The sequence below is a fragment of the Manis javanica genome, chromosome 11, assembly GCF_040802235.1.
Source record: "Manis javanica isolate MJ-LG chromosome 11, MJ_LKY, whole genome shotgun sequence".
Classification (NCBI taxonomy): Eukaryota; Metazoa; Chordata; class Mammalia; order Pholidota; family Manidae; genus Manis; species Manis javanica.
The window spans coordinates 42,285,329-42,291,613 of NC_133166.1; the positions used below are offsets into that span (position 1 = coordinate 42,285,329).

General features: G+C 42.6%; 1 pseudogene; it reads right to left on the minus strand.

The window, feature by feature from the left end:
- Positions 1–1,240: 1,240 nt before the first annotated feature.
- LOC108389366 (guanine nucleotide-binding protein subunit alpha-12 pseudogene) lies at positions 1,241–3,082 on the minus strand (annotated as a pseudogene).
- Positions 3,083–6,285: the final 3,203 nt, after the last annotated feature.

The window sequence follows — 6,285 nt, forward strand, 5'->3', positions numbered from 1 at the left end:
TCCCTCACTCACTGGGTTGGAAGCCCACTGTTTCCACCACCATAAAATCATGCCAGGATATCTGAGCATAGGCCACCCAGTCATTCTCCTTCTCTTCCTTCTTCCTCTCACGCTGCTGGAACTTGGCCCACTCTACTCAGTAACACACCTGGACTAAAACTTCTCAGGGTTCTTGGCCTCTTTCTTGAGCTTTGTAAATTAATCCTTTAGGTGGAATCAAGATCTTGGTATACTGCTCCAGCAGCTTTGTGATGTAGTCGAGGAGGCTGTGCTGTGGGCAGAGGAAGTCAGACAGGTAGCTGCATTGTTCTCCTGTATTAGCTGGGTCAGAAACTGGAGCCCTTTCCTGGCCACAAACTGATCTGTCAGCTTCATCACCTCCAGGTCGAAGGATGAGATGGAAGCACTTCTTTAATGAACTCAAACTCAGGAGATGGCTCTTTGGGCACGATGGTCTTTTGGATAATGTGGGTTTGACCTTCTGGGGAAGCTGGTTGATGCCAGTCCATGAGGGGAGGGAAGGGCTGGTATAGAGTAGTAGACATGACTCTGCACACGGATAGAGGGACATTCACTATCAGCATACTTTTTCCATACATTTCAACCCTGTCTCACATTGCTGTGCACTCTGACAAGGCAGGAAGACCAGTGCCCATTGTGGGGCATTAAGGAAGGTCCACATCATGGAGCCCTTGTTCCTATCCTTTAAAGCTGGGGTCCCTCAGCCTAATCTAATATGCCTCGGCCAGGGTCTCGTGGGAAACTGACACAAAGAGTTTTAAAAGGCAACTCACTGGCTTTGGGAGGTGGCCTTGAGACCCCAAGGATGGGGTGCAGGAGTCAGGTGTGGATCTGAAGGTTAGCAGCATAGGCATACATCTAATGGTCTCAAAACTATTGCTAGGCAAAACTTTCAGGAAGTTTGTCTTACTGAACACTTGGAGTTCAGAGAATGCCATCTGCTAGGCCAGATGATTTGTGTTTTTGTCATTACAGACAGCATGTGCATGCATACACACACACACACACACACACACACACACACACACACACACACACACAGTCCTTGATTCAATTGTATCAGAAAAGGAGTAATGTTTCTGTAAAAAGAAAGTTGTGTTACTAGATACCAATACCAAAGCGAGCACTTGTGTTTCAAGATTGTCACTAGTCCCCAAGATTCAGTAGCTAACGTAAAAGGCTCCACGTCCTCTGGCCTGGAGCGTGTTGCCTGGCTGGCTCAGCAGCGCTCCTGAACTAGGTGTTGGATGCCATGGATCTGGGAAACCCGCTTTGGGCCAGATGGACAACATGCACTGCAGATAGCTGACAGCCTGTCAGGGTGCAGAAAGGGGCTATACTCTCCCTGCAGCATCAGGTCCTTCAGGTTCTCCTGCGGATGGTGTCCTTCACTGTGTGGATCATGCAGCAGATGCTCTCGGTTTCTATGACAGTGTGAAGTGGTGGAAGAGCGCCTTACTGTGATTCGGTCTGTTTCAGATGAAATCCTGGACCAGGTAGCCTTGCGCATCCTCCATCCTGTGGGGCTCACCCTTGAGGTCCTGGAAGTGCTTCTTAATGCTGATGGTCTTCAACTTCTCCACTTGGGGGCCAGTCTTGTTGAAGAACAGGTTTATGGAGACACTGGGGAAGAGCTTGTTGTTGACTATGACCTCGAAAATGTTCATTGACTCCACCAGCCAGTTGGTGTGCTGTCCTCCATGACAGCCTGACCATATTTGCTAGAGGACAACATGAACAGGATCCATGTGATCCCATCAAATCATAGGAACCACTTCTGGCACTGGGACTGCTGGCCACCCACATCCACCATCCTGAAAGGGATTTTCTCAACAATGAAGCTGAGTTCCGCATTGCCTTTGGTGGCCTTCCTTATCACAGTATGTTCTGCTTACTAGGAAAGTAATTCACATTGTTGCCAGGTAGCTGCACCTGGGAGGCCTCTTCCTGTGCAGCAGGTGAAACCTCAGCCTAGACAGGAGAGGGTTCTTGACTCTGAAGGAGAAAGAATTCTCACAGGTCATATGAGTATAGGTAAGGAAGGAATTCATTAGAGTGAGAGTAGAAATGAATGGCAGTGGCCTTGCAGGCAGCTGAGAGCAGGAAAATGCAGAAGTGTAGAGAGAAAGAGAGAAAGTTCGCTGAACACTTTCCTGGTATAGGGCAGATTCCCTTGCCATCTCTTAAAGCCAGGGTCATTGGCTTCCCATGTCCACTTGGATCTTCACTGCATGGAGGCTAGCCCTTACCACCCTGGGATTTGGGGAGTTGTGGAGCATGGGATGGAGTTAGGCTATGTTCTGAGAGCTTCCCAGAGACAGGAGATTTTCAGGTAAGTTACTGTAGCTGCAGTTCCATCCAGGTCACCCAGGCGACAGGAAGGTGCAGGCCCAAATATGAGCTCTCAGCAGCCCCTCCTTAGTTATCAGAGGTAAAATGGAGACTTGGAAATAGAATAAAATAGCAAAAAGACAAAATGCAGTAAGTTGAGCAGTGAGAAAACTTTATTTAAAGATACACAATTAGAAAAAGTGTGGATGTCCTCAGAGAGGAGGCACACTGAGAAGTTGGGGGTTCCCTCTTTAAAGGATTTTTCAAGGGCCAGGGGGTATAAACTTGTAAAGTGGTCTCAAAATGCTTATCTTGGGTGAGAGACATTAAGTCTATTCTATTTTCAGTCCTTCAGGTTATTTTTCAAAATTAACTTTACACAAGAAATCTGTCAGTTCCTCACCAGGATAGCAGCTTCCCTCTGGGAACATACCAATCAAGACTGCCAACCCTGCCCCCAAAGTGTATTGAATTTTTGTCTGTTTGCAAAAGAATATATTAGGAATCTTACTTCCTAACTTCCTGGCTTAAAATGGAATCTTAGTTATAAGATGGAATCCTTCCAGTTTTTACTATGCTGTTTTTATTTCAGCTTTTTTGGAAAATTGATCATAACACTTGTCTCCTGTCTCTGCCCTCCGTTAAGATGGCTGACCTGGTCCAGGTCGCCCTGGAAGTACTTCAGTGACTCACCCAGCTGAAACTCTCTCCTCCCAGTTTCCCAAAACATATTTTCTCAAAACATAATTTTCCATCACAAAACCAGAAGTTTAAATAATTTGTCAGGGGGAGTGAGAATAAGAGGAGTAAATGTCAATGTGTGCTTTGTGCTTGAATCATTCCCAAATTATATTTAAATTCCATCACGTCATTCACAACTTCAGCATCAAGACTCATTTCTCTCTCCTCATTCATCAAATTTAAGTCTTTTTGGAAAATGTGATCAATCTGAAAGTGTGACAGATCTATCCTAAGCAGAAAATGTGATCTATTTCAAAGGAAAAAATCCCTTTTGTGGTCTTCTTCATGTTCCTAAAATTTCTCACCAAGGGCTGAAACTTCAAATATAAGACTATTCCTCAATCCCTATTTGATTTCATCCATCTATGTGAATCAGGCTATCCTTAACTGCTTTTTCTCCTCTCTTCTATCCCATTCATTTTAATTGCTTAGCCTCAGATAAAAGAGGTCTGAATATGTGTTTAATTTGTTTTACGAAAAAAAAATTCCTTTCATCAGTACTGGTTAACTTTTTGATTAGTTACTTTCTGTCCTTAAACAGCATCCTTGAATATGAACTTTCCTCTTAGAATCATTATAGTTAACATTTATTGGACAATTATCTATGTCAATGACTATATGTAGTACATGAGTTACTTTGTCACAAAAAGTGAATGGAGGCACAGAGTGTTATTATTTGAAATACAGGCAATGTGGCTCCAAGTCTATGTTCTTAACTACTATATTATGCCCACCCATATAGCATAGTGGCGTGTACAGAAAGGGCTCTTGCTAGAAGCACAATGAAGTTAAACTGAAATCCAAGGGCAGCTAAGGAAGCTTTTATTTTGGAAATTCAGTTCTTTGTAGGAAAACAAGAAAAAAAGTAGTTTGCCTATCATTTTAATCACAGGCACCATTCACTTCTCCATGGAAGACTACCTAGTATTTACTGAATGAATATCTACCAGGTGAAAATTATACAATGTTAAGGAATATTTTATTTTCTTGATTACTGGAGAACAAAGGCCCAGGAGTCTCAGAACTTTCCTAAATTTGCATGCAAATATTTAACTTTAAGTAGAATATGTGTACTTTGAGTTAGATGTTCAAAGTGTCATCAGAGTTTCCAAGAATTAATGACATTCTCAAAAGGATTAATAATCACTGTCCTAGGGAAAATAGTCCAAGGAGAACTGGTTTTGGACCAGGCTGCTTCATTCTAGGCAAGAAGAGTCCTCTCGAACATACGTGCCCCGAGTCAGCTCATTAAATAGCCAGGGTCCACAAAGGATGGGAGCTTCAAGCTCTATGGTGTGGTGAAGTGTGACTTTTGCCCAGAGCCCTCAGACAGAGAGGATTCGAGAGACCGAGTCCCACCTTCTCTCCAACTCTACCTGCCATGAACACTCATTTAACAGTCCAACCACATCCCCAGGGATGATCAGTGATGGGAAATCACTGACATCACAGGGATAGCGTGATGATAGCATTGTTTAATTTTATATTTTTATTTGTGACAGAAATGTGCTCAACGTGTTGAGGATAAATTTAAAATAAAATACCCTGTCAACCTAGAACATCCTTCCCTGAACTTTAGAAAAGGAAGGAAACAGTTTTATTATTGATTAAACATTAAATCAGACTGGGATGGGCATCACAGGGCATCTGTTAATGATATTATAAAGTCAAGGAATCTTTTCCTTTGTGTATCACCAAACAGATATATTCCATTATGTGTATGTTTTCCTGATTAACCATATTTGTCTTCTTGGAAGACTCGACAGACTGTTTGCTATATATTCTTTCATAGTTCATCCCAAATTCATCTGATAATGGGATAGCAAGCTGGGATAGCCAATTGTTTTTATCTGAAGAAGCAATAAAACTTCTGCACCTCTGTGACAAGCAGGTGGTTACACCTTGGAGCGAGGCCTCTAAACTTAAATTTTGATGACATGGAGATAGGGACTCCAGCATCCTTGATGTTTACATTTCACAGAAGTGGCTTGTAGGCCTTTAAGAAAAAATTTCCTGGATTGTAACACTACTTTATTTATCAAGATTTACATACATTTCAAAAGGACAGAGAAAGAATTTATAAATACTGGGTTTCTCGATGAAGTGTTATAATAAAAGGAGTGGAGAAACTGTCTTTTTGACTTCTGACAACAGGGACAAATTCTAAAAAAATTAATTTACCCTTATAAGGGTGCAATAATTCCTTTATAGAATTATGATGTTAAGGGAAAGACAGGGCACCGGCTTCACATGTGTTCTTTAAGATTTTTTCCCTATCCCTTCAGGTAATTCTTTTAAGAACTGATGAGTTCAATATGTATTTCTAGTGCTGTTCTCCAGAAAACAGACTCTGAGATGGAAATTCATGCTCGGGGCATTTATTGGGGGAATTCTTAGGACTGGCATCCGCGGAGGCGTGGTGGAAGCAGGATTCGGCAAAGGGAAGGAGTGGACTGTGAAGCATCAGCTCTGTTGCTGAGAAGAGCCTGCGCAGTTCCCACGCATTCAAGCAAGGAGGACCGACCTCTCTAAGGGGATATGCATTGACTAATCGTATGTTAACTCCTCCTGGAAGGAGCTGTTTCCCTCGCAGGGGCAGTTTTCTTCTGAAAAGGACAATTCCCAGAGAGGGACCCTGGCACCAGCCACCTGGGCAAACGATGCTTCTGACCCTGAGTGGGTGGGCGTCTGGGTGGCACATCATGACATTCACTACCATGTGTTGGACATTTTCTTCGTTTAGATGTAAATTCTATGCTATTTTAACACCATTCGTAGACATTTATAAATTGTATGAATCATTGTGTGGGCGAGCAATTTTAAAGCAAAGAATTTCTAGACGATGTGTGCATAGGTACTGTGTACTTAAGGAATACCTGTGGAAAAATTGGGTGGGGCTGTTTGAAAAATAGGCTGTGCAGATTCAGTTCCCAAGTCTGCATCTCTGAAATGCTGTCTGCTTTCTCCAGCATCTCCTAAGGATTCTATGGGGCTCAGCCTGGACATTTACAGATCTCCTCTGTGGGAAATCTGTTTTCACTCCAAGCACTGAACACTGTCAGGATGAAATCCAAGGCTTGGCGTGGATATTGAGGGGTTTTTAAATATCAAGGCACTACACAGGATAAATAGCAATGTGTACTTTATGTAGTTTGCCAATTTTAATTATATCTATTGTGCAGCACCTTAATA